The sequence below is a fragment of the Aedes aegypti genome, unplaced genomic scaffold (assembly GCF_002204515.2).
Source record: "Aedes aegypti strain LVP_AGWG unplaced genomic scaffold, AaegL5.0 Primary Assembly AGWG_AaegL5_hic_scaff_1553_PBJ_arrow, whole genome shotgun sequence".
Classification (NCBI taxonomy): domain Eukaryota; kingdom Metazoa; phylum Arthropoda; class Insecta; order Diptera; family Culicidae; genus Aedes; species Aedes aegypti.
In genome coordinates this window covers 1-8,800 of record NW_018735003.1, presented here as the reverse complement: position 1 = coordinate 8,800, position 8,800 = coordinate 1, and the positions used below count along the sequence as shown (strand labels likewise).

General features: G+C 33.4%; 1 long non-coding RNA gene across 1 annotated transcript; it reads left to right on the top strand.

Annotated features, from left to right (window-relative positions):
* The first annotated feature begins 231 nt into the window (after positions 1-231).
* Positions 232-1,221, top strand: LOC110680526. Its single transcript, XR_002502908.1, has 4 exons — positions 232-410; positions 475-712; positions 770-904; positions 1,007-1,221. It is a non-coding gene; the product is annotated as an uncharacterized LOC110680526 (long non-coding RNA).
* Positions 1,222-8,800: the final 7,579 nt, after the last annotated feature.

The window sequence follows — 8,800 nt, the reverse complement described above, 5'->3', positions numbered from 1 at the left end:
TTTCTACCGGATCCATAATACAAATCTCACGACCAGAGGCGCGCGCATCGCTTTTCTTTTCTTCGTATTTGATGCTTCACACATTCGTCATCAGCAGGTCTTGTTACATGAAACAGTGTTTAGAACTGGGCGATGGATTTGGCTTACGAAAGTGTGACAGTGCATTTATTAGGTATTGGAAAAATCGTGACAGAGGGGGATGGGGAGTTTAGAGATCCCGATAAAAACAAGGTGTGTGTATTTTACTCTGTATCCAGAGTAAGGTGTACTGACTTGGCGAGAGTGGGTTGGAAGCCATCTTTCTTTTGCTGGCCGTTTTGTTTACAAACATTACCGTGCAGCAGAAAAAAGCAAAATAAATTTCGTCCGCAACCAGGTAAAAGTGCAGTGAGAAGAAATCCAAATACATAGTGAGTTATTTAAACACATTATCACCAATTAGTTAGTTGTTTTTATTAAAACATTCTTTTCCAGATGCGTTGGTACTGTGCGGTCAGCGGATGTACAAATAAAAAATCATCGACCAAGGAAAATCCTGGCATCACATACCACAGATTTCCAGCGGATGAAGCAAGAAGAGCGAAATGGGTGAGTTTTTGCGGACGTGGGGAAACGTGGACCCCTGTACCTAGTCAAGGAATTTGTTCCAGGCACTTTCATGGAACTAGTTACGATTCGAACGTGAAACATCGTCGGCAGCTCATTTCAAACGGTATTTACTCCATGTTGCCTAAAATTGTAGTTTTAAAGTAACGCATTCTTTATACAGCGATTCCAGAGCTTAATCCACGATCCGATCTCGGTCAACAACAGCATCAGCACAGTTCAGTTTCACAGCATATGATTTCAAAAGGACACATGTTTATGGATAACTTCCAGATCCTGAGCGAAATTCCTTCTTTTGGTATGTAATTTACAAACATTTCTCCTAAACTTGCATTAGAACTGGCACTCCAGTAATCGAGTAGAATATATTTAAATTTACAAACATATTTATCTATTTTAGATGAAAATCTTAGATTTTTGGACGAAACGAATGTTGCCGACGACTCAGCTCTCGGTTCCGAAAATAGCTTGGAGACGTCGCTTATTTGTTATCCGGTGGCCTCAGATCCAGTGAATTCGTCTGTAGAATCCGACCACAATTACCCCACTTCATCGGTGACCGTTTGTGGTACGTATTTGATCCATATGGATTTCTGTTGGTGGTGGCTTATTGTATAAAAGTTTCAGAATTTCAGATCCTTGATTTTTGATAAATAGAAAAGGTTAGGGTAACACAGGGCAACAGGCTAGTGCCGTTTTTGAACGCAATATACATTTTTGATGACATAAACAATGTTGTCAGGCAAGCAGTATGTATGTATTCAAGAATTGCGCACTGATAATTATACTTTCCACATTTTCTACTTGTAAAAACAATAATGCTTTAGCTGTATTCCTCATATGAAAATGACACACAGTCGCCTTTGGTTTTGTATATATTTTTCCTTCTGGCATAACAGCTAAGATATGAATTGCATTTTTTTGATTAATTTTTATTGTAAAATAAACATTTAATTTGAGGCGATCGTTAAAATCCTTAGCTTTAGACTGGACAAATTTGTTCTACAATTTTCAACGTGGATATACGCTTCCCTCTGGCTTAACAGCTAAGATATAAGATGCATTTGTGATTTTTTTTATTGTTAAACAAAAAAATAACGTTGAACGATCGTTTAAGCCCTTAGCTTTAGGGTGGGCAAATTGGTTCTACGGTTATCAACGTGGATATATTTTTCCTGCTAGATTAACAGCTAAGATAAAAGATGCATTTTGAGGTTTCTTTTTGATTGAAAAATAAAAGTTTAATTTTAGGCGATCGTTTGAACCCTTAGCTTTTGGGTGGGCAAATTGGTTCTACGGTTTTCAACGGTGATATATTTTTCCTGCTAGATTAACAGCTAAGATACAAGATGCATTTTAAGGTTTCTTTTTGATTGAAAAGTAAACATTTAATTTAAAGCGATCGTTTGAACCCTTAGCTTTTGGGTGGGCAAATTGGTTCTACGGTTTCAACGGTGATATATTTTTCCTGCTAGATTAACAGCTGAGATACAAGATGCATTTTAAGGTTTCTTTTTGATTGAAAAGTAAAAATTTAATTTAAAGTGATCGTTTGAACCCTTAGCTTTTTGGTGAGCAAATTGGTTCTACGGTTTTCAACGGTGATATATTTTTCCTGCTAGATTAACAGCTAAGATACAAGATGCATTTTGAGGTTTCTTTTTGATTGAAAAATAAATATTTAATTTTAAGCGATCGTTTGAACCCTTAGCTTTTAGATGGGCAAATTGGTTTTACGGTTTTCAACGGTGATATATTTTCCTGCTAGATTAACAGCTAATATACAAGATGCATTTTGAGGTTTCTTTTTGATTGAAAATAAATATTTAATTTTAAGCGATCGTTTGAACCCTTAGCTTTTAGGTGGGCAAATTGGTTCTACGGTTTTCAACGGTGATATCTTTTTCCTGCTAGATTAATAGCTAAGATACAAGATGCATTTTGAGGTTTCTTTTTGATTGAAAAATAAAAATTTAATTTAAAGCGATCGTTTGAACCCTTAGCTTTTGGGTGGGCAAATTGGTTTTACGGTTTTCAACGGTGATATATTTTTCCTGCTAGATTAACAGCTAATATACAAGATGCATTTTGAGGTTTCTTTTTGATTGAAAAATAAAAATTTAATTTTAAGCGATCGTTTGAACCCTTAGCTTTTAGGTGGGCAAATTGGTTCTACGGTTTTCAACGGTGATATATTTTTCCTGCTAGATTAACAGCTAAGATACAAGATGCATTTTAAGGTTTCTTTTTGATTGAAAAGTAAACATTTAATTTAAAGCGATCGTTTGAACCCTTAGCTTTTGGGTGGGCAAATTGGTTCTACGGTTTTCAACGGTGATATCTTTTTCCTGCTAGATTAACAGCTAATATACAAGATGCATTTTGAGGTTTCTTTTTGATTGAAAAATAAAAATTTAATTTTAAGCGATCGTTTGAACCCTTAGCTTTTAGGTGGGCAAATTGGTTCTACGGTTTTCAACGGTGATATATTTTTCCTGCTAGATTAACAGCTAAGATACAAGATGCATTTTAAGGTTTCTTTTTGATTGAAAAGTAAACATTTAATTTAAAGCGATCGTTTGAACCCTTAGCTTTTTGGTGAGCAAATTGGTTCTACGGTTTTCAACGGTGATATATTTTTCCTGCTAGATTAACAGCTAAGATACAAGATGCATTTTGAGGTTTCTTTTTGATTGAAAAATAAATATTTAATTTTAAGCGATCGTTTGAACCCTTAGCTTTTAGATGGGCAAATTGGTTTTACGGTTTTCAACGGTGATATATTTTTCCTGCTAGATTAACAGCTAATATACAAAATGCATTTTGAGGTTTCTTTTTGATTGAAAAATAAATATTTAATTTTAAGCGATCGTTTGAACCCTTAGCTTTTAGGTGGGCAAATTGGTTCTACGGTTTTCAACGGTGATATCTTTTTCCTGCTAGATTAATAGCTAAGATACAAGATGCATTTTGAGGTTTTCTTTTTGATTGAAAAATAAAAATTTAATTTAAAAGCGATCGTTTGAACCCTTAGCTTTTGGGTGGGCAAATTGGTTTTACGGTTTTCAACGGTGATATATTTTTCCTGCTAGATTAACAGCTAAGATACAAGATGCATTTTAAGGTTTCTTTTTGATTGAAAAGTAAACATTTAATTTAAAGCGATCGTTTGAACCCTTAGCTTTTGGGTGGGCAAATTGGTTCTACGGTTTTCAACGGTGATATCTTTTTCCTGCTAGATTAACAGCTAATATACAAGATGCATTTTGAGGTTTCTTTTTGATTGAAAAATAAATATTTAATTTTAAGCGATCGTTTGAACCCTTAGCTTTTAGGTGGGCAAATTGGTTCTACGGTTTTCAACGGTGATATCTTTTCCTGCTAGATTAATAGCTAAGATACAAGATGCATTTTGAGGTTTCTTTTTGATTGAAAAATAAAAATTAATTTAAAGCGATCGTTTGAACCCTTAGCTTTTGGGTGGGCAAATTGGTTCTACGGTTTTCAACGGTGATATCTTTTTCCTGCTAGATTAACAGCTAATATACAAGATGCATTTTGAGGTTTCTTTTTGATTGAAAAATAAAAATTTAATTTTAAGCGATCGTTTGAACCCTTAGCTTTTAGGTGGCAAATTGGTTCTACGGTTTTCAACGGTGATATATTTTTTCCTGCTAGATTAACAGCTAAGATACAAGATGCATTTTAAGGTTTCTTTTTGATTGAAAAGTAAACATTTAATTTAAAGCGATCGTTTGAACCCTTAGCTTTTGGGTGGGCAAATTGGTTCTACGGTTTTCAACGGTGATATATTTTTCCTGCTAGATTAACAGCTAAGATACAAGATGCATTTGAAGGTTTCTTTTGATTGAAAAGTAAAAATTTAATTTAAAGCGATCGTTTTGAACCCTTAGCTTTTAGGTGGGCAAATTGGTTCTACGGTTTTCAACGGTGATATATTTTTCCTGCTAGATTAACAGCTAAGATACAAGATGCATTTTAAGGTTTCTTTTTGATTGAAAAGTAAACATTTAATTTAAAGCGATCGTTTGAACCCTTAGCTTTTAGGTGGGCAAATTGGTTTTACGGTTTTCAACGGTGATATATTTTTCCTGCTAGATTAACAGCTAATATACAAGATGCATTTTGAGGTTTCTTTTTGATTGAAAAGTAAACATTTAATTTAAAGCGATCGTTTGAACCCTTAGCTTTTAGGTGGGCAAATTGGTTCTACGGTTTTTCAACGGTGATATCTTTTTCCTGCTAGATTAATAGCTAAGATACAAGATGCATTTTGAGGTTTCTTTTTGATTGAAAAATAAAAATTTAATTTAAAGCGATCGTTTGAACCCTTAGCTTTTGGGTGGGCAAATTGGTTCTACGGTTTTCAACGGTGATATCTTTTCCTGCTAGATTAATAGCTAATATACAAGATGCATTTTGAGGTTTCTTTTTGATTGAAAAATAAAAATTTAATTTTAAGCGATCGTTTGAACCCTTAGCTTTTAGGTGGGCAAATTGGTTTTACGGTTTTCAACGGTGATATATTTTTCCTGCTAGATTAACAGCTAATATACAAGATGCATTTTGAGGTTTCTTTTTGATTGAAAAGTAAACATTTAATTTAAAGCGATCGTTTGAACCCTTAGCTTTTAGGTGGGCAAATTGGTTCTACGGTTTTCAACGGTGATATCTTTTTCCTGCTAGATTAATAGCTAAGATACAAGATGCATTTTGAGGTTTCTTTTTGATTGAAAAATAAAATTTAATTTAAAGCGATCGTTTTGAACCCTTAGCTTTTGGTGGGCAAATTGGTTCTACGGTTTTCAACGGTGATATCTTTTTCCTGCTAGATTAACAGCTAATATACAAGATGCATTTTGAGGTTTCTTTTTGATTGAAAAATAAAAATTTAATTTTAAGCGATCGTTTGAACCCTTAGCTTTTAGGTGGGCAAATTGGTTCTACGGTTTTCAACGGTGATATATTTTTCCTGCTAGATTAACAGCTAAGATACAAGATGCATTTTTGAGGTTTCTTTTTGATTGAAAATAAATATTTAATTTTAAGCGATCGTTTGAACCCTTAGCTTTTAGGTGGGCAAATTGGTTCTACGGTTTTCAACGGTGATATCTTTTTCCTGCTAGATTAATAGCTAAGATACAAGATGCATTTTGAGGTTTCTTTTTGATTGAAAAATAAAAATTTAATTTAAAGCGATCGTTTGAACCCTTAGCTTTTGGGTGGGCAAATTGGTTTCTACGGTTTTCAACGGTGATATCTTTTTCCTGCTAGATTAACAGCTAATATACAAGATGCATTTTGAGGTTTCTTTTTGATTGAAAAATAAAAATTTAATTTTAAGCGATCGTTTGAACCCTTAGCTTTTTAGGTGGGCAAATTGGTTCTACGGTTTTCAACGGTGATATATTTTTCCTGCTAGATTAACAGCTAATATACAAGATGCATTTTGAGGTTTCTTTTGATTGAAAAATAAATATTTAATTTTAAGCGATCGTTTGAACCCTTAGCTTTTAGGTGGGCAAATTGGTTCTACGGTTTTCAACGTGATATCTTTTCCTGCTAGATTAATAGCTAAGATACAAGATGCATTTTGAGGTTTCTTTTTTGATTGAAAAATAAAAATTTAATTTAAAGCGATCGTTTTGAACCCTTAGCTTTTGGGTGGGCAAATTGGTTCTACGGTTTTCAACGGTGATATCTTTTTCCTGCTAGATTAACAGCTAATATACAAGATGCATTTTGAGGTTTCTTTTTGATTGAAAAATAAAAATTTAATTTTAAGCGATCGTTTGAACCCTTAGCTTTTAGGTGGGCAAATTGGTTCTACGGTTTTCAACGGTGATATATTTTTCCTGCTAGATTAACAGCTAATATACAAGATGCATTTTGAGGTTTCTTTTTGATTGAAAAATAAATATTTAATTTTAAGCGATCGTTTGAACCCTTAGCTTTTAGGTGGGCAAATTGGTTCTACGGTTTTCAACGGTGATATCTTTTTCCTGCTAGATTAATAGCTAAGATACAAGATGCATTTTGAGGTTTCTTTTTGATTGAAAAATAAAAATTTAATTTAAAGCGATCGTTTGAACCCTTAGCTTTTGGGTGGGCAAATTGGTTCTACGGTTTTCAACGGTGATATCTTTTTCCTGCTAGATTAATAGCTAAGATACAAGATGCATTTTGAGGTTTCTTTTTGATTGAAAAGTAAAAATTTAATTTAAAGCGATCGTTTGAACCCTTAGCTTTTAGGTGGGCAAATTGGTTCTACGGTTTTCAACGGTGATATATTTTTCCTGCTAGATTAACAGCTAAGATACAAGATGCATTTTAAGGTTTCTTTTTGATTGAAAAGTAAACATTTAATTTAAAGCGATCGTTTGAACCCTTAGCTTTTGGGTGGGCAAATTGGTTTTACGGTTTTCAACGGTGATATATTTTTCCTGCTAGATTAACAGCTAATATACAAGATGCATTTTGAGGTTTCTTTTTGATTGAAAAGTAAACATTTAATTTAAAGCGATCGTTTGAACCCTTAGCTTTTAGGTGGGCAAATTGGTTCTACGGTTTTCAACGGTGATATCTTTTTCCTGCTAGATTAATAGCTAAGATACAAGATGCATTTTGAGGTTTCTTTTTGATTGAAAAATAAAAATTTAATTTAAAGCGATCGTTTGAACCCTTAGCTTTTGGGTGGGCAAATTGGTTCTACGGTTTTCAACGGTGATATCTTTTTCCTGCTAGATTAACAGCTAATATACAAGATGCATTTTGAGGTTTCTTTTTGATTGAAAAATAAAAATTTAATTTTAAGCGATCGTTTGAACCCTTAGCTTTTAGGTGGGCAAATTGGTTCTACGGTTTTCAACGGTGATATATTTTTCCTGCTAGATTAACAGCTAAGATACAAGATGCATTTTGAGGTTTCTTTTTGATTGAAAAATAAATATTTAATTTTAAGCGATCGTTTGAACCCTTAGCTTTTAGGTGGGCAAATTGGTTCTACGGTTTTCAACGGTGATATCTTTTTCCTGCTAGATTAATAGCTAAGATACAAGATGCATTTTGAGGTTTCTTTTTGATTGAAAAATAAAAATTTAATTTAAAGCGATCGTTTGAACCCTTAGCTTTTGGGTGGGCAAATTGGTTCTACGGTTTTCAACGGTGATATCTTTTTCCTGCTAGATTAACAGCTAATATACAAGATGCATTTTGAGGTTTCTTTTTGATTGAAAAATAAAAATTTAATTTTAAGCGATCGTTTGAACCCTTAGCTTTTAGGTGGGCAAATTGGTTCTACGGTTTTCAACGGTGATATATTTTTCCTGCTAGATTAACAGCTAATATACAAGATGCATTTTGAGGTTTCTTTTTGATTGAAAAATAAATATTTAATTTTAAGCGATCGTTTTGAACCCTTAGCTTTTAGGTGGGCAAATTGGTTCTACGGTTTTCAACGGTGATATCTTTTTCCTGCTAGATTAATAGCTAAGATACAAGATGCATTTTGAGGTTTCTTTTTGATTGAAAAATAAAAATTTAATTTAAAGCGATCGTTTGAACCCTTAGCTTTTGGGTGGGGCAAATTGGTTCTACGGTTTTCAACGGTGATATCTTTTTCCTGCTAGATTAACAGCTAATATACAAGATGCATTTTGAGGTTTCTTTTTGATTGAAAAATAAAAATTTAATTTTAAGCGATCGTTTGAACCCTTAGCTTTTAGGTGGGCAAATTGGTTCTACGGTTTTCAACGGTGATATATTTTTCCTGCTAGATTAACAGCTAAGATACAAGATGCATTTTAAGGTTTCTTTTTGATTGAAAAGTAAACATTTAATTTAAAGCGATCGTTTGAACCCTTAGCTTTTGGGTGGGCAAATTGGTTCTACGGTTTTCAACGGTGATATATTTTTCCTGCTAGATTAACAGCTAAGATACAAGATGCATTTGAAGGTTTCTTTTTGATTGAAAAGTAAAAATTTAATTTAAAGCGATCGTTTGAACCCTTAGCTTTTAGGTGGGCAAATTGGTTCTACGGTTTTCAACGGTGATATATTTTTCCTGCTAGATTAACAGCTAAGATACAAGATGCATTTTAAGGTTTCTTTTTGATTGAAAAGTAAACATTTAATTTAAAGCGATCGTTTGAACCCTTAGCTTTTGGGTGGGCAA